Source organism: Melospiza melodia, chromosome 5, assembly GCF_035770615.1.
Source record: "Melospiza melodia melodia isolate bMelMel2 chromosome 5, bMelMel2.pri, whole genome shotgun sequence".
Classification (NCBI taxonomy): Eukaryota; Metazoa; Chordata; class Aves; order Passeriformes; family Passerellidae; genus Melospiza; species Melospiza melodia.
Genome location: NC_086198.1, coordinates 42,684,101 through 42,704,250, shown reverse-complemented (window position 1 = coordinate 42,704,250; position 20,150 = coordinate 42,684,101). Strand labels below are relative to the sequence as shown.

General features: G+C 40.5%; 1 long non-coding RNA gene across 1 annotated transcript; it reads left to right on the top strand.

Moving 5' to 3' along the window:
- The first annotated feature begins 455 nt into the window (after positions 1–455).
- LOC134419049 (uncharacterized) lies at positions 456–19,764 on the top strand. Its single transcript, XR_010027952.1, has 3 exons — positions 456–532; positions 1,560–1,683; positions 19,665–19,764. It is a non-coding gene; the product is annotated as an uncharacterized LOC134419049 (long non-coding RNA).
- The last annotated feature ends 386 nt before the right edge of the window (positions 19,765–20,150 follow it).

Sequence of the window (20,150 nt, the reverse complement as noted above, 5' to 3'; positions counted from 1 at the left end):
GCACTGGTGCTTTCTGTCTTTTAATTTCTTTTTTTATGGGCTGCAACCTGCAGTGTTGAGTGGTTCTTGAGAGAGGTTAGGGTCTATCAGCCTTTGTCCACAGGGGTGCTCTGTGGTAGATGCCCACGTTCTAGTTCCCAGCTCATCCAGATCTCACACTTGCCTCCAAGGGCTGTTTCTTCCATTATCTTGCATGTCTGGAGAGCTGCTCATTTGTTTGCACAGAATAATTGATGAGGTCAGATTACAACACCGAGTCAGGGTGTGCATCCAGCATCCGGGATCTGCAAGCCCTCCCAAATTCCCTTATCTAAATGGTGTCATAGAAAAGGAATGACAGGCCTCAAAAATGGTGTTAAGTCACCAAAACAAATTACCATGTGTTTAATGTTCTGTATGTTATTGACTAAGAGACCTCCCAATGCACATTTAACCTGGATGTTTTTTCCTTTTAGAAGAAAGCTGCTGAAGTGCCAGAAATGTGTACATGCTCCATGGGTGTGCTCAGGTGATGCAGACCAGCAAGTCATGGGTGAGGTATCAGAAGGTCTTGGGTGTTTGCACATGTCAGAGCAGGAGAGCTTGTGTCAGGGAGCAGCCTGAAGGAATGGGGACAGCTGTGTCCGCCCATGAGTAAAGATTGATTTATGTACAGGTGGGACAAGGGTAGAAGCACCCAATGCACTTACACTATCCCACGTGAGTGTTGTAAAATTGGTGATAAACCATCCCAAAAGCATTATGTGTATGAGGAAAGGTTCTGGCCTGCAGCTGCATGTCAGGGAATAGACCTTCCTGAACCTACCACTGGCCAAGGCAGATTAGATCCTGAACTGTTCATGAAAAATCCTGAAAACATGCGGAAACTGGTTTTATCTAGTGTTTTCATTTATTTAAGTGCTTGTTTTGAATACCTTTTCCTGGATTTCCAGAAAGAGGAATGTATGACTATCATATTCATCTGCAGTAGCACCGTTGAATGTGTGCCAGTTTACACAGTATATTGAAGAATAGGCTTTAACAGAAACCTCAGACATCTGTGGATTTGGTTGAAGTACAACTCTGCCTTACATGCAAGAGCAGATGAGTGTTGTCTCAAATGCACAGGCACTCCTCAGATGTGACTTTTGGAGTTATAACAAAAATTATGTTAATTTAGTAGCTTTATTGCTTTCTCTCCTTACTGATTTCACAGGGAAGAAACACATATAGAAATCTGTGTTCCTTTAATGCATGAAGATGCAATCTCCCAGATTATCTGGGACAATGGGTATAATTATACTCTTTTAGGCATGGGATAAGTTCTGGACTAAAAGGAATATTTGTATTTTTGCAGATACTAGGCTTTTCCTTAAGGTAACTTCTGGACAGGGTTTTAAATAATACAAGTTTTGATTGGTCTGTTAATCAGAACTGTTTAAATGCTTGACATGCGTAAGTCAATGTTTCAGAGCACTTTGTTTTCTGGCATTAAAATCTATATGTAAAATCCAAGTCCTCATCTGTAATTAATGGAAAATCACTTCTAATTGTTCTCTGTTGCTATTTTTTTTTTACAGCTCTCTTGTACAACCCCATTACTCAGGTTACTCCTGAAGATCTGGATTCAGCTGCCCTGCCCTGATTTCAGTTTTCAGTTCTGACATGGGATGGCTTCTTTTACAGCTCCCTGTGAACAGTCAGGTATGTATGAGTTCTTGCTGAGTAGGCTTGTCTGGCACAAAGTATACATTCTGGTATTTACCAAGTCACAAATGTCAACATCACAAATATTCTACGCCCCCATGCTATGGGAAAAAAATGGCTCTTTGTGAGGAGAACTGATTTTGTCTTACCATTTGTGTCTTGGAATGTTTTAGGTATTCTGTAATTCAGAAATAATTGAGCAAGTCAAAATATTCCAGGATAACAAAGACTTCTAGTAAACTAAAGTTTTGTTCTTAGAAGTAGTAGGGATAATGAACTTCAAAGGAATATAGAATGAGGTTCTGGCTCCTTTGTACACTGATTAGGTAAGAGAGGTGTGTCCTCGAGGTTAACTCTGAGTGCAAGTGAAGTTCCCAAGAGAACACAAGTGAAAACTGGATCAAAATTCTTTGTCAGAGTTGCTTTTAGATAGCAACTGATTATGTTGGACAGTTAAAAGAGATTTCCCAGTATTTATTGAGGGAAGTAACTCACAATTCTCTGTTGTTACAGAATACTGCAGCTCAGGGCAGTGTGGGCCAGACAATCAGAAAACTTGAAGACAATATAAAACATGGCCTTCACACACTTCAGCATCTATGGGGTCTAATCTTTCAATCTATCAATGTTATCATCTGAATTACTGTGCTTTGGCATGCTGCAGTCAACACTTGGTGTATTTATTTTATTATTTATTTATATACTTAGAGGTTCAGTTGAATATACATTGGTGCTCTTGTCAATAGAACAGCTTCAGAAAATAACAGCTCAGCTAATTTTCCTGATCGAGCTGGCAGTCAACCAGATGGCAAAGAAAAGGGAAAGAAATCTTGAATGAATGGTGAAATGATGAATAAACAATCCTGCCTTCTGTTTCTGGAGTTGGTTTTGTACTGTGGTGGTGTTCTTTAGGGGGGTCCACAAACAGGGAGGGGAGCATTGTTAACACAGGTAAACTGGAATAAGGCTCTTGGAGAAGTGCTGTAGTAAGGATGCAATGCAGAATTGAGTCCTTGTGGGCATGTTCATTAAGGCATTTGGCATTTTAGGCTCTACTGAACTGTCTTGTAGCAATTGTTCTTATGACTAGAATCTTCTAGTGTAACAGTGGAGGATATATTAGAATTGAGTAGAAAAGGAAACAAGATTAGGAAATAATTTCTATTATTTGAATAATTTTTTATCACTTTCAGTCCTTCATTAACTAGTTGTGTATCCTTTGAAAGTAAAAAGCTGTGAGAATCTGATAGTTATCTGCTTAAAGAAAGAAAATCAAACTCTTTGTGTGAACATGCTTTGACATGGAGTAAACAGCATTTCATTAACCTTTGTTAAGCAGGGGCTGTGTTTTGTAGAGTAATCAGAAGCCAAGGTTATCATTTGTGTTGCAGTGACACCCACAAATGGTCCCTGGTGTGCAGGTTCATGTGCATGAGAGAGTTGGTCCCTGCCTTCAGGCCCCTCCCAGCTAATTGGCAGTGATGCAGTGCAGGTGGGGAAGGTGAGATGGAGGATAAGGGTAATTGACAGCACCATCCAGCTGGGTTACCCTGGTGCCAAGCCTGCATTTATCAGCAGTGTTGGCAAACACAGGCCCAGCAAGGTCAGTCCCACCACCCACCAAGCAGGGTCTGATGCAAAGGCCACCAGCTGACCAAGGAGGACTTCACTGCTCCTCCAAGGTTGCTGTTTCTCAAGCAGATGGCAGGAAGGAGATCCCATATTCTTACTCTTGGGGACATAGTGCTGTACTGCTGAGCAGGAGCCCTGATGGCAGTTCAGAAGTGGCACTCAAAGGTCTGCACTGGGACTCCTGCCCTGCAGCGGTGAGAGAGGCAAGCCTTTCAGTGAGGAAGAGAACTTTGAGGTTGGAACTCCAGAGAATTGGAGTGGAAAATGCTACTTTAAATTAGTACTGCTCAGGAATGTCCACATACATAAAGCCTTGCTTTCCCACATTTAATTTTTTTCTCCTCATCTTGTTGGATACATGACCTTTTTAAATCAGCAGACATAAGTTAATGGAGCTGCATTCATAATGATTATTCATTTCCACTTAGGGAAAGAGGCCTGCAACAAAGCCAAGGAAGTTGAAAAGATGGTTGCTGCAGCATGCCCATGGTACTGTTCTAGCTCTTGTGTTTTAGTGGCAGAAAAGGGATTTGTCATCTGCTGATAAACAAATAAGTGCAGTTACCTGATGATATCTTGGAGGCATTTCCCATATTCTCCTTTACAGTCTTAGGGAGAATAAACTTGCCTAATGCACACTTTGCCCCTTGTTTTTCCTGCATGTACTCTTGAGTAGTCCTGCTGAAATTAATCCAGTAAAACTTCCATTTTACCATGGTTTTTTCCTCCCTCAGTAGATGTAAGGTAGCACCACAGTCTGCATTCAGGCATTTCCATGGGCATCCTGGCTCTGGGCTGCGCTTTCAGGCTGACACAAGCAGAGGCTGCTTTGTGCTGTCATTGCCAAAAATGAAGATGCATGGCAGGCTCAGAAAGCTCCTCTCACTGTTGAAGCTTAATTAACTCCTCTGTATCAGTGACAACTGCTAGTTTGGGACATGCTTGTGACAGTTACTGCCACCATATTCCTGGAGCTGCCACTGATTTAAATGCAGTGTGAGCAGCTGTTAGGTTAAAGCAGAGAGGGGTGGTGTTTTGGTTATTCAGAGAATCCAGGCTGCAGGCCTCCCGCTCAGCAGCAGGGAGCCTGCAGAACCTGCGGATAAGGCATTTACAGCTCGTGGAGGACCTCTAGAGAGCCAAAGCAGTAAATGGTCATTCCTTGCTGTCCTGAGTTCCTGTTGCACTGGGTCAGCATGCACAGGAATATCCCTGTAAGAAATCGATAGGTGCTCAAAGGCTTTGTATTTACATCAGTTTAGTCTTCTTGTGGAAACCTGACTTTTACAGTTTAGGGGTTTACAGGATCTTTCAGTTTATTTTCTAATTATGGAAGTGTCTGCGCACACAGGTAATAATTTTCCTTGATACAGTGATTATCCAAGAGTTTGGGTGCTAGATAACCTGCACTGGTGTTTGAAATCCATCTTCACATATGACTAAAATGTACTGTCTTGTCAGTAAATACCTGATTTTGGTCAAGTTGCAACTCATAGTAGCCATTCTCACCTAAGTGCAGGTGTCATTTAATAACATGCCAGCCTTTGTTGCAGCCTTGGGGTTTAAGAAGGATTCATTTGTGCAGAATGCCCAGGAGTAGGAGCTGCTGCATTGCACAGAGGACCAGCAATGTTTATATAGAATTTCCTTCTTGGTCTTTAATATGCTTATTACTACTCCTTCATTTTACAGTAGGGGCACTGGTTACATGCATATGCTTTTTATTGCTTTTAAAAAATATTTTTTCTGCCATTTTATTCCTTTTCTCTCATTCATGATGAGTAAAGATATAATTTCAGCTGAACTGATTGCAGATAGGGAGAGTGTTTGAGTTCCTCACTAACAGTTTTCTGCTTAACCAGGTAGTTGCAATATCTTTGTCCTTATGTTCCTGTGTTTGGGTTGGTGTGGTTTTATTCAGAGAAATGAGCACTTGCTCAATGAGTTTTTTAATAAAAATTATTTGTGCTCTAACTTTGACTTGGAGAGAAACAGATTAAATAGTAAAATGTTTAAAATTACAAGGACTTCGTAAGAGTCTTTGGCATGGTAAGTTAATGTCTCAAATAGATTAACATTGCTTGAATCACCTGTTACTGCAACATCTGAGAACCATCATATAGTATCCAATAAAATTATAGCCTTCAACTCCAGAATAAAAATCAGCAAAAGCCCTTATTAGGAAAAATCAATTTTCTTTACTAACATCTGCTCAAAATGTCATATCTGTGTGCTGAGAAGTGCCAAAAGTAGATTAACTGTTCCACGGATATAGTGAAGTCATCAACAGGACCATAGAATTTCAGTACTTTTTGTCATGATTGTAAGTTCAGAATTAGCTTAATTATTTGCCTTGAGTCAAATTAATCCAGATATTGAGAGTCCACGTGATGCAAAAGGGCTGCTAGAAACAAATTAAGAAACTAAAAGGAAGCTGTGTTTTGCTCCCTTGTACCGAGACTATAAATTGATTAGAAATTGTTTGCTTTCCCATAATAATGAAATCCTTGGGAAAATGTCTCAAAGAACTGTAGGTTTCATTGAAACTTAATAGGATATTTTGTGAGGAACCCTCATATCTTTTGACATTTTTCAAGCATTACTTAAATCACATATTGGAAAGGCTGCAGGTATTTTCACTATGCTAATGTGATGGAACTGTCTCTGGAGCCATGTAACTCTTTCAAAGAGAAAAGAGCCAAATTAGTACATCTTGGAAGGGAAACCTGTTTCAAGAATTATTTCATATTTGAATGGTTTATATTCAGCCTGTCCTATTATTTATGTACTTCAATAGCTCTTCCACCTGAAGATGTCAGTGTTCTACAGCTATTGAGCCAAACCCTACTGAAATAGATAATTAAAGTCTGCAAATTATTCTTGTCAGAGTAAGTATCTAATACTCTTGTAGGACTATGTTACTAACAAAGAAATCAACTATTTCTAAGTGAGTTTTCTTTGGTTGCACTTCTTACATGTTTTTCATGGCTATTTGCCTGTAGAAGATTTGAGTTGAGCTCTAGAAAGCAGAACTGAGACTATTTTGTATTTGGTAAGTAACTGATAATCTGAAATAATAGAAGAAGAGGAGGCTAAGAAGCAAATATGGGCAGCTGCTATCACTTAATTTGTGAAAGCAGTCAGGTTCTAGCAGACAATCAGCTGCCAAGTGCCTTGTCCCTTTGCTAGGACATGTCATGTTACAGTTGTATTGATGGAGAAATGGGAGACCACAGACAATCCAGGTTCCTCTCATTTAATATTTATTTGAAAAGAAATTTATTGAGATCTAGTGATGTAATTATTTTATTTGTGATGCAGGGTGCAAATTATGTGATTTCCATTCTTGGGCATTCAGTCTTGTAAAAGGAAAAAAAGAAGCGTGTAATTTGTGTGTAGGCATGACAGCTATTCAGAGTCACAGAAAAGGCCAAGGTAGGGTCACCGTGGGCAAGTCCTGGGTCAGTCCTGCTAAACTAAAGGAGGGCTTTAGTTCTCAAGTTATGTTTGCAGGCTCTTTGGTTTGCTGAGGAGATGTAGCAGAGACTTTGTGTCAAAATGTGCAGCACCTCATTTTGACCAAGTACATGATCTGGCTTTCATGTCCTAAGGAGATCAAACAGTGAGGCGAGCATGAGCTTTCATGTAATTGTGCTGAAAGCTGGACATTGCAGGTGCAATCGCAGATGTGAAAGTTGATTTAAGATCACAGGGACTCCCACCTTCAACGTAAAAATTCGAAGTGCCGTTTTGTTCTCACGAAGACAAGAAATGGGGGAATTGGTGTTTTCCCTTTGCGCCCTGGCTGTTCAGTGTAAAGCCGTAGAGCCGACGCGGGTGCACTTGCAGGGAGTGCCCACAAGGCGGCACACCAGCAGCACGGACAGAGGCAAAGCCTCCTTACCCTCCTTCGTTACTGCGCGGGGGACTCGGGGCGCTTTCGAAATGGAAACGGAATGCTCATTGAGAAATGCGCTATTTATATCTTAATTGCCCACCAAAATACGATTTCTTAATGCAAAATTATTTTCTATTATACATATTAAGTCACGTAATGATCAACTTTATAAACTACCCTTACCACTATTCCATTTAGTAGCTAAGGGATTGAGAAAAGTGATAAACTCTGTGGAAGACCCTCAGAATACTTTTATTAGAAGATTATTATATTTTTACCTGTACCTGAACTGGCTGTCTGCTTTTTTCTCTGAACTCTGATGAAACTTTGTGAAAGCTTAATAAAAATTTTCATGTATTGAATAATTTCATATTTCCTAATTTCCAGCCTAAACTTATCAAGGGTCAATTGAAAATTATTTCTCCTTGCATCTGCATGTTTTTAGAGCGTGTTTTACACGCTCTGCCTGTAGTGAATTGGTGAGAAAGGGGTCTTGTGTCCTCTCAGCTTGACGCTGAAAATCAGTATCAACTGCAGCCCATTTCAAGTTTCCCTCCTTTTAGCTTCTCATGACAGGAACAAGGCATGGCAAGTTCCTGGTTTGCTGCTGGAAGAGTTGGCAGAACCACAGTCAATGCATCACTGACCTCACAGTAGCTCTGTCAGGTACAAGAAATGAATTAAAGGTGGCAGCTGTGTAACAGGAATCAAAATTGCAGGTCTGAAAGTGAGGGAAAACAGACATCTGCTCTTCAAATACAAGCTGCTTCAGAAATCTGTTGGAATAAAAAATGGCATCCCATTCCTCAAGTGCTTCAAATATGTAGCACTTGGGAGCCTTATGGTTTACCTGGGATTTCCTAGGGTAACACCAGATATGTGGTGGTGCTTCCTTCCCAAAAGGTGGTTGGTTGAAATCTTTTACTGGGCACAGCCACGCCATCATCCCTGTCAGCAGTAGGAGGCATTTCATTTTTCTCCCTGCTGTTTTTCTACCAAATCTCATAAATGAGTGTGATAAGAAGGTGAGACTGGGCAAACTTAGCTGCTGGTTTAAGATATTGCTTTGACTTAGCACATCTTTACTGCTCTGGTCTCTCACACCAGGCTCTACTGGTACTTCAACACTTGTGCCATATCTCTGGATTTACACATATAAAATACTGGACAAGGGTGTCCAGAACGTGTGTGTGGAGTTGATGGAATAAAACCACAATATGCAAGTTTGCCAATATTTGTGGGCCGCAATAGCAACTCTGATTCAAGCACATGAAAGAAAATGGGACTTTGTTTTTCCACCCCTTCAGTTCAAAGGCTGTTGGAATAACATTTTAATTCAAATTATTTTATTCCTCTTCCATTTATATTAAGTAACTGAAGGGAGAGCAAGTGAATACAATTAATCCTTCAAGTGAGGAAAACTCAGGGACAGTGCCAATGAAGTTGAGTCATGCAAAGCTCATAAGTTGGCTAAATATTTTATTGCTTTATTACCTTCTCTTTAGTCAGGATTTCATATCCTGAATAAGACACAAAGCACTCAAAAGTTGGTCATGTTTCCGGGCAATGCTTTGGTATAAGAAAACCAAAACCTGTTTAGGAAAGGGGGGAAAAATGAGGACCTGGCAGCTACTTCCTTGTTTTAGATAATGAGCTTGATTGCCTGTTTGTGATAATGAGATCCACATGAGGTTGTACCTGGTGGTAAACTGTTAGAGTTTGAAAGAGGAAAAAATCCCAGTTCAAGATAAAAAGCAAAAAAAGTATAGAATATTTGTAGCAACTGCATCCCTAGTAGTGTTTTGTTTGACTGCATGAAATCCTTGGCAATCTCAGCAGTTTATCAGGGTGTATGGATCCACCCTGTGGGGCTGAGCAATGCTGAGGTAGGAATTAATTCTGAAACTTGAGAAAGATAGCTCACTTCTGACTTCACTTTCAGGAGCAATGTTCCACCTATTCCTAAAAGAAAGGTAGCCATTATGAGCTGTCTCTGGCTTCTCAGCCTGAAGAAGCTGAGGGTTTTCATGTCTAAGTAAAATCAGTGAGGCTTCCCACATAAACCTGCCTTGGTCTTCATCTCAGGTGTGGGAAGCTCAGACTTGTCATCAGAGAAGACTGTGGCTGCTACTGAAAGCTCTAACTTGCCCAGCACCCAAAAACATGCCTGGTCTTTGTCCCAGTAAGAGGTGTGTGGCCATGCAGATGAAATAGGATTGTTGATATGTGTGCCAAAATCCTGCAGCAGCATAACAGTAACTCTGAAAAAGAATGATTAATATTAACTCTTAATGATTTAGATTCAGGTTTTGGGATACAGAAAGATCTTCTGCTACAGGAAGCTTCATAAATATCATTGCATTATGATACTTAATTTATTCCACTGCTATGGAGTGGCCTTAATTTACCAGCCCCTTTGATCCTAGGATCTGCTTCTTAAAATTATTATTTCTTACACAATGAATTTGTTTTCTCTCTGCTCCCCAGCTGGGCTGGATGAAGTCCCATCCCCTTTGTTTTTCTGGACTGGGAGTTGGTTTCTAAGTTCCAGTGGCACATCCTAGAGCCTTTCATCTTCCCCTGCCACCTCAGTGCCTAGCAAAGAGTCCATCAGTGTGCAGCCAGCATCACTTGCATAGTCAGAAGTGTCTGGCACAAGGCAGTGTGTGCCAGGAAAGCTCATCAAGAATTTGTATCATGTCAAAGCTGAGGGATGAGGTTAGTCTGTTAGTCAGCAAAGATTCTGGGAAAATCCATCTTCCCAGAGCATCCCCAAGCCTTAATTAGAGAACAGATTCATTCTCAAACAAGTCAGGATGCTGTCAAGCTGAGGAAAAGTCAAATTTGTCTCTTATTTTTGTTTATCTCCTACTTTCAGTCTCTATCACTAGATGTCGAGTTCTGTAATGCCTTGTGTTTAATTAAGAACTTGAAATTCTTAACTAAAACCTACAAATACAGATTTTACTTAGAAAAGAAATAGGTGTAAAATAGATTGTGTTTAACCATTGTCTGGGCTGGAAAAGGCAGGTTGGTACATCTGGGAAGGTTTCTTTGTGCCAAAGCCTTGGGACAGGACAGGAGACAGAACTGGTCCAGCTTCTCAGTGGAGAACATGACTTGCTAAAACAAAAATGTAACCAATTATCAGCATAGTGTCCTGGGAAACCTGCTTTTGAGGCTTTCTCAGCTCTCTGTGTATAAAAAATAATTAGGAAATGGGGTTTTTATGGTAGAAGTTGTTCAAAATTGGCCTGGAATACTGTTTTTTAATTTCTGATGTTGAGAGTAACCTTCTTGGCAAAGCATTCCTCACGCAATAGGAATCTGTATGGAGTAGGTCATATGTAAAAGCGTAGAGGTGATGCACGAGTCATCCCTGAGACACGTTTGGTTTATGAGCAGGAGCAAATTGAAAACACTGCTTGGAACATCTGGAGGCAGTGCTTTTAGATGGCTCTTTGCAGGAAGGCACAAGTGAGAATTGCTTATGTTGCAGTTTTAGGCCTGTCTGCAGGCAGCAAGGAGCTTGCCAAGAGTTGAAGCCTCATGAACATTCCTGTCACTGCTTGCAGAGCTGAGGTGGAAGAGCAGCCAGCAGGGCTGGTCACCTCACTGTCAGTCCCAGCTCAGCTCTTCTACTCACCAGCCCACTGGAGTTTGCTGGCAGGCAAACTTCTTTCTTAATAGGAATGTTCTTGGTCTACAGCAGAGCCACTTGAAGTTGTTCCTGGTGCTGTTACTGTGATGTGTGAAATCCAGGAGGGCTTTTCAAGTGCTCAGCGTGAGGAGAGCTGGCACAATGGTCATAGGCTCAAACACTAAGGGTGTGTGCAGGCAGGGCTCCAACATGAGGGTTGTCCTTGAAGCATATCTGGCTCCTGGAGGAGTCACCCTGTGGAATTCAAGCCCTGTTGCTTGCCCACTCATTTGCTGTATCTGACTGAAGTGGGAAAAGCTCTTCACAGTCATGATAATGTAATTCCTTCAATTAGAAGGGCAGATTGAAAAAAGGCATGAAGCGTGCACAGCATGAAAAAATAGCTGAGGCAAATCTGATAGTTTTATGTACTCTTTTATGAAGGAGTTTGAAGTATAAGAATTTGGAATGGTTCTTTTCTGTAATGGTTTCAGACTTGATATGATGATGACCATGTGCTGCTCCAGGGTGAGCATGATCCAAATCAATTCATATACACTAAACCCATGAAGATAGCCTGTCTTAAAAGGGTTTATCATCCTTTATTATTGTATCTGCCTGCAAGATCTGCTCCAACAGATGTGTACTGAGAACTGAAAGGCACAATGGTGGAGGCAGTAGAGCTGAGAGAAAACCTTGTGACTGAGTTGGCAACAAGTGGCATTTCCATTGGTGTGGTGGTATGTACTCTTAATTGAAATGGGAAAGGCCTGTGCTTACAGCTCTGCTGCCATTTAGGCGCAGCAGAGTTGTGTATTCAAATGCAACTTAAGTATTTTAAGCAAGCCTCTTATCAAACAGTAGTTATTTTGTACAAACAGATAGGTATTGGAGCAGGAAATTAAGGAAAAATGACACTTTGCAATCACATATGAAAGACTTAGGTTCTCAGTGTATATTCTGTTTTATGGAACATTAAAGAGTGCTGTCAGCCTTTTCCAGTAGGGCTTGTTTGGGACTGAGATTAACTGTCTCAAGTAGTTCATCCTGATCCCCTACTGCCTTTTAACCCTTCTGTGTACCCTTAAGTTGTACACATTAGGCAGTTGTGGAAAAAAATCTTACCTATGTTAGATTTTATTTTTCCCCCAGAAAATGCAGCATTCACATCACTTTCTTTATGGAAGTGATATTTTTAAGTGCCTGAGAAGGTGTTTGGGTGTGAGCACTGTGTGCATGAGTGGCAGTGGTGGTGGCCCTCTGTGTGGGGAAAGTGAGGATTTTTGGTTTTGTGCACTCTCAGTGTCCAGGGCTGCCCATAATACTGATAATACAGATGCCAGTGCCCTTGGCAGCTGACTGGTCACTGTCTGCATTTGGTCCTGAGGGGGGTCTGCATTTAATGGACCTCTGCTAGTCTTCTAGGCAGTCCAGTGAAGCCAGTTAATTATTTTCTGAACAGAAAGCAAATCAGAGTTTTCCAGCTGTAGATATAATTGGAACAACTAAAAACTCAGGGTCTTGTAATTACTGCTTGGAATACAGCTCTTTTCTGAGCTGATGTGGCTTCTTTCCTCAGAGGCTCTTGACAAGTTGCCTTTGCACATCATCATATTCCATGAGTATTTTGTTCACCCTGTCCAAGCTGCACCCTTGATTCAGCTGTAAAAAGTCACCATTTCTGCAGAAAGGCCTTTGGAAGAGCTGAAGTTCATTGTGCTCTTTGTGTCACTGCCTCTCAAACCTTACTTAACTGTGGATATTTACTGGGAATTATATAAAGGGTGAGGAGGAACTGCTCGTTTCTCTTGAGTTTAAAAGCAAAGCACAGTTACAACAACCCTTCCAATGGCATGGCCTGTGTAGCAACTCAACAGAGAAATACAGGTTGTAGGGAATCATTAGCTTTATTTTTCCTTTTTACTCATCACAATTGTTGCTATTATCATATCTTGATCTGTCAGTACTTAATGTCATCTGCTGCTGCCAAGAGATGTTGATCCTGAAGTGCATCTCTTTAGAAAGAAGGATGGGTTTCCACTGAAATTATGAAAGAAACACTGCAGGTTTAATATTGACAGAGATGCCTGGGTTCTGTCTTTCAAGAACACTTATGTCAGCCTTAGCTTTTCAAACTTAGCAAATTTATTTGCTATAGTGTTCCTAAATCTGAGAAAATATGCCTCGAATGCATCTTAAGGACAGAGGACAAGGAGTGAGAAACCCTAAGAGAAAATATTTCAGGGTGAAGTCTTCTGGCAGATAATTCTAGGTGGCTGCATGCAGGGTTTTCTGCTGTTTGCCAACAGGAAAAAATTCTCTTTATGAACTTTTTACCTGGCAGCTCCAGTAAAACACCTGGTCAGCATTTCAGTGACTAGTTCCTGGTAGACTTAAGCTCCTCTACCCTGTTCCATGTGCTCAGTGTATCCCTTTCACATGCAGAATGTAGACTATACACAGTGTGTTTAATTGATGTGGTTTTGAAAGAATTAATGAAACCTTTCATTTGTTATTATGCAAACAGTAATTAATTTCAAATTAGTGTGCGAGAAAGGTGAAATGTGTGGGGAGAACTGGGTGGTTTGTTTCCATTTCTCTCTACTTCCATCTAGATATGTCAGCATCACTCCACCTGAGCATGGATGTAGAGAGCAGATAAAAATTGGGCAGTCTTTTATTTCAAGTTGAATGGTGCCCTACAGTAGCAGTGGATCAGCTCTGTTTACCACTGTAATAGCTTCTGGGGGTTAGAGAAAAACAAGCTTGAAAACCACAAGAATTGGAGGTTGTTGGGTGAAGCCTGATGATATGTGATGCATAAGGGCCAATATTGCCAGTATCCCTTGCCCAAATGTGCATCTTCTGTGCTTTGTAGGGTAAGATAGTTAAAATATACATTGGAAACTTATTTTCAAAGTTCTTGCTTGTGCCTTTGGAAAATTGTTTGCTTTTGTGTTCTTCAGCTGTTTATCTTTGCTTCGTTCTGAGAGCACTGCAATTTGCATTTCAGCACTGCACAGCAAGGAGGGCAGGAGGTTATAGCTACCCCAAAAAGAGGAAAAAAAATCAAAAAAGGACAAGCAGATTTGCTGTCTTCTGAATCTTTTTTTATATATCAGGGATCAGATTAAAAAAAAAACAAAACACTGAAGCTAATAGGACTGACTCTACTAGCCTTAATGAGTTTTGAACTAGATTTAGTCTTTGCCCTTGCCTTAACCAGTAGGGGAAAAAATGGTTTTTGAATGTGCTGCCAGCAGATGTCTCACACATTTCCTTACAAAAGCAGATTAATGATTTAGCTCACTTTGATCAAACAGCTGTGAGAAACTGAAAGTTCATGAAATGGTTTTCATTATGTTATGGACAAATCTTCAGTAGCTGCAGCATCAATTATTTTTAGACCTTTCCTGAGACAAGGTTTACAGAGTAATCATACCAGAACAAAATTTCAGAGGTTCTTCTGGTGTTTTCATGCTCAATGTGAAACTTAATGTACCTAAAAATGTCCAATTCCTCCCATTAAAATGAATTTATATTTCTCATTTTTTATTTATTCTTCTGCCCTTCCTACTGCTCATGCAAAGGGACTCTAAAATGGCCTGGAAATGACGATTTATCACAAATGTAAAGAGTTTGGCAGAGTACCACTGATGCAAATGAGGTTGGCTGTGTTCTTTCATAATAACTGCTTGCAATAATTATTCCTTCTGGTAAAGGAGCACTCTGAATTCCACTTTATTTTACACAGCTTGGCATTAGACAGAGATTGCTGCTAAAAGCCTCAGAGGGCTAGTTGTGCTGCGCCACATCCCATTTCAGAGCCATTTTTGGAGGTTCAGTACTTTGCAGTGTGTCTGAGGTCTGTGCAGGCTGAGAGCTGCTGAGCTCTCTTAGCTGAGGAGCCAGAGAAGGATTATTGATATTTGTGCTCCCTGAAAAGTTTTAGCAGCCTGATTAGTCTGATTGCAGAGCTGGAACGCTGCAGGAGCAATAGACCAGGAAAGTAGAAGTGTTTTGTCTGTTCACTTGAGGTATGAGTGATTGTGTAAAATTGAGAGCTAACTCCATTTTCTATAGAAATAAGGAAGATCTGTCCCTAGACAGAGAAAAGGTGCCCTGGGACTTTTGTGCCTTTGGAGTTGCAGGAGAGTGGCTGCTGTTATTCTGCATTCAGACCCAGTGAGCTCCTGAATACCTGGGAAAACAGCCTAGGTAACATAACCCACCTGTCCTTATTCACAGCAATGCTGGGCCACAATAACAGGGGTGGCTCTGAATATGTTACATTTGCTTGATATTCTCTGTAAGGGGAGGAAATCCATCCCCAGAGTCTGAGGGGAAGCTTTTTAGATAAGCAGGGGGATGCTGTTGAGGCATTCCACAACTGGCTAATCTTTTAGCTGTCTGATTTTGTACATCAAAAATTGAGTCCAGTGTTTCTCAAAATCCAGTGCCTGGATTGGGAACTGAAATAGAAGACATAACAAAGGTAATAAAAGCAGGTGTAAGAAATATAAATACACAACTCCACTGTTTTGCTTGTGTTTTATATGCCCTTGTGTTCCTCTTGTGCTGTGTTTATTTATACTGTAAATTCAGTGTGTTGAGCTCGATGAGTAGTGGCAATTTAACCCAAAGCAGATGTTTAGGAGGTGAATGGACTATAGGCCATCATTTTCTGCTAAGCACACTTGCCCTTATAAAGGAGGAACAGTCTAACAAGATCACAAAAGCCAAAAGGAATAGTAATAAAACCAGTAATAATTGAGACAGCGTGTCCCATGTTCCTCAAGGGCAACAGAGAGCAGAATAACCTAAATATGTTCAGTCCTTACCTCTCAGACCTCCACAAAAATCCTGGGAGTTTGTCTCATCCTTGTCTTATAAGGCTGATTTCACATGTGTCACCAATGTAATAAACCAGAAGGGGACTATATTTTTAGGACTTTGACATTGAGCTTTAAAAATCTTAGCCCTTGGTAGATATGGGTTTATGGATGGATGTGAGCTGAGCTGCCTTAAAATATGAACTTTTGGGGGGAGTAGCACTATCAGCAGTTAGGAAATTATTTGTCCTTGGGTTTGTAGTGTGGCTGGATTGAAATGTTGTACAGAGACAGAGGAATAATATGCAACTCAGAGCCTTTGCTTTATTCTCAGCAATACTGTATGCAAATTGGAGCAGTAACTTCAAAATGTATTCAAGTCTGTCTTCCAAATGCTATGGAGTTCTCTTACCTTACTTCTGTAATTTTACATGATTGTTTAATGAGCAGGTTCCATGAAGCTGGGTCTGCTGTATGAGTACAAGCAGAGCACTCCAGTTGTTTGCTTCATGGCTGATGCTGTCACAGGCTGAGCTATGGACCCACTGCTGCAGCTCTAAACCAAACCCAAGGAGGTGTGGAGGATATTGGTTAAACCAAACCCAAGGAGGTGTGGAGGATATTGGTTAAACCAAACCCAAGGAGGTGTGGACGATATTGGTTAAACCAAATCCAAGGAAGTGTGGAGTGTACTGAGGAGCCACTATGGCCCCAGGACTCATATTTTGCCTTCATGAGGGTTATGCACCTGCATTTTGTGGTTTGACCTCTGGGCTATTCCTAAGGTGCCCGGGAGCTGCTCTCCCCATGGCCATCATGTGAGGAGAGCAATGCCTGTGGAGCTCACACAGAATTCCTTGTGTCTGGAGTGATTCCCAATCAGTTCACTCCAGGAGAAGGACTTTGGCATAAACTTAGACTCAACTTAGGTTGATGTAGAAGTCAAATATTTGCCTTGTATTCCTACCACTGCTTACTACTCTGCTCGCAGTTGCATGTTTTATTTGGTCTTCAGTGAAATATGAACATTTGGCCTCAAGTAACTTGATCCGTGGAAATTTGTTGGAATGCTTACTAACTTTGGGGAAACGTGCTGCAGTCTCCCAAGCTGAGAGAGATTCTTATGGCAGCACACAGGATATAGTGGCAGAATGACCCACAGGCACGAACTTTTCAGTCATGTCTCCAGGAGCTCCGCTTGCCGGAGGAAGTGTTTGACAGTTTGTGGCTGGCTGAAATATTTTAGAAGTGATCAGAAAGCCAGACTTTTGGACTAGATTTGGCCCTGTCAATGAGTATGTGACATGAGTAAGACTTGGCACGCTGCTTTTTACTTGAACATGTGGCCGTGTTGCTCAGAGACTTGCTGTTCTCAGACAACCTCAGATATCCCTGAACAGGGGGCATCAGAGCACTGTGCTGCTCTCTGGCTTCAAATTGCTCCTCCAGTGAACTGGGGCCTATTTAAACTGTTGTTTGAGTCACCCTTTCAGCCAGAGCACTGAAAAACTAGGTAATTGCCATCCAGTTGTAAAACCAGGTAATTAGATGTTGGATCTGGCCTTGAGAAATGCCATTTCACAGTCATGTCCCTGTAAACCAAGCAAGGTTTGTTGTTGGAGCTGCTGGAATGAGTTGAGGGGCAGGCCCTGAGGGCTGCAGATTGTCTTCCATGAGGAAAGGCTGAGAGAGCTGGGGAGGCTCAGCCTGGACAAGAGAAGGCTCCAGGGATCCTGAGAGCTCCTTCCTGTGCCTCAAGTGTCACAACTGGAAGTGCTGTCCCTGCTTGCCCAGCCTCCTGGGCTCCTCCTGGCTCTAAAGGCAGGCAGACAAAACCAGGCAGGCTCACAATAAATGCAGCAGATAGTCTATGCTATAAATCAAAAGGAATTCAACAGTTCTGTCAGATAGCATCCCACTCCAGCTAATGATACTTCATTATGTTCTGGAAAAGAGATGGGGCTCTGATAGGTCTAATTAGAAAAAAAGGAAATGTAATTTCTATGTCTCTCTTTCACTCTATTCCTGCACAGTGTTTTCAGGGTGGTTTCCAGGTAACTGCTGAAATCATAATAGAATTGTTGGAGATGGATTTCGTGCATTCAGTCATTATCCATTGTTTATGTAGCGCTGGGGGCTTGTACTGCCCTATACTACACAAACATGAGTAGAAGATATATGATGGGAAGAGATGAAGTCATATCCTTCACAAAACATAAATAAGCTGAAAAATTGTCCTTTATGTGAGTATAGATCTTGTCTTTACCTTTCACATCTTTCCAGAGGCAGAGTTCTGTTGTAAAAATGTAGTTCTTATTGAATTACAGTGACTAAGGCAAATTCACTTAAGTAAACTTTCTCAGTATTATGGATTCTTGTGCTTACAGCTCCAATTCAAAATCCCTGCCTGCCTTGATTTGAAAGTCTGTAATGGAAGTTATTTCACCAAATGAAATAGAAAGGGTCTGAATAATATAAAACTCATAATAAAAATGCACTGAAGTGTTCTGACAAGATCTTTAAAGGCAAAAATACTGTTAGGTTGGCAGGGCCATTAGTGTAGCACAGAGTCATAAGCACCTTGTAGGCTTTTGTTTCTTCTGTAGGCTTTCCATTATCTGAGCATTTTCAGTTCTAAATTGTAATTTTAAAAACACCCAGCATTTCAGATTTGCTATTACATTTACTTTACTTTCTCAATCTTCTCTGAATGTTTTGTTACTTCAATGGCAATTTCTGTAGAGCTTCTCACTTAGAAAGTCCAATCAAAATATATTTTTAAAAATGTAGTAGAGGTTTACTTGTGTGACTTCTTCCTGCCCATGGAACTAGATGAGCTGTAAGGTCACTTCCAGTTCAAATCATTTTGTGACTCACAGACTTTGTGTTTCAGCTCTCAGCTCAGTCAATGAATGCACCCATGGCTGGCAGTCAGGAATCTGTATGTGTGCCTGTCTTGTCCAGCTGCCTTTAATTAGGGATTCTCCTGATTAAATCCTGCACTGACCCCTTCATTTCAGTCACGATAGGAGATGTAGCTACTCATGTATTTTCTGTCTGGTTGCAATCCTCTTGTACTTCCCTTGTGTGTCACAATTAAAAGTAAAAGTCCTTGGAATGAAATAATGTGTCTGTGGGTCACTTTAGAACTGTCTTTGTGTTTTAAAATATCTCTATTGGGATGAAAATTGGCAGGACTCTGTTCTGCTTTATTTCTATAATTAAACTCCAGATATTAGGTAGCATTGATTGACTAAATTTTATTTTACTCCTCTACTTTCCTGTGGCCTGCAACAGCAACCTTACCATTTGTGTTGACTATTTAGTAAAAAATGCATTTTATGTTTGTTCTCATGTAACAAACTATGTAAGGCTGTAGCTCTTTTTCTGGGCAATTGTTAGCAATGTTTTTTATATTTCCTATGATGGTGAATGGTAGGTTTAATAAAATTGAGGTCCAGAAACTTCTTTCTAAATTGGCTAAGGCAATAAAAATGTAAAACTGCTTTTAAAACCATTTAGAAATGTTAAAAGCAACTGAATTATTAGAAACCTGGTCATTTTGCCTAAAAGTAGGTAAAGTTACAACTAGCAGATAAAAGCACCTGAGGTGTTTAAAAATTTAGATGTTACAAAGTAATCCTCATGTGGCATAAGTATTTTTTTGAGTAACTTTTAAAATTTATAAACATCAATGAAGGTGTACAAGACTACAGAAGGTATAAGAAGAACCCAATCCCATTAATTTGACTTTAAATTTCTTTCATAATTACTAATAGGCATAACATTAGTTTGTAGGATATGAAAATATTTCAAAAGTCTACAGGTAGACTAAGAAAGCTGCAAAATGTTTTTCTGCTGTGCATGGTCATAATTATGTTTTCAGATAATTATCTTTTCAGAGTATAACCGAGAGAAATTACTTCACTGACTCTTATCAATAAATGCTAACGTAGATGTATTTTAAAAATTCCAGAGACCATTGAACTAAGAATTCACTGAAGCCTGAAAAAGAAGACTAAAAATGATTCTCCAAGAATTTTCAGAGGGAAAATGAAGTTCTGGCTATTGGAACATCCTGGTTCAGGTATGTGGAATGCACACAATTAGGACTTGCCCTGTCAGATGTCCAGTGAAGAGAATTAGCAGTGAGGAGGTATCTGCCATTTATCTCCCCTTTCACACCAGAGTCAGCTTTTCATATTTTATTGATTTTTACTTTTATTCTCACATTTCAAAGTATGCTAAGTTAAAATCTGCCACAAATACATTCAAAGCATTTTACATAACAACTAAAGATCCACTAAGTGGAAATAACATTGGGAGCATTGTCACTTAAGCAGGAAAGAAAGGGAGCACAGCATAGGAGGGAAATCAGAAATAAATATGTTTGCTGATCCTCCCAGGATATCTTGTGTTCTCAGAAGAATCCAGGATTTGAATTTATTTGCACAGTTTTCTA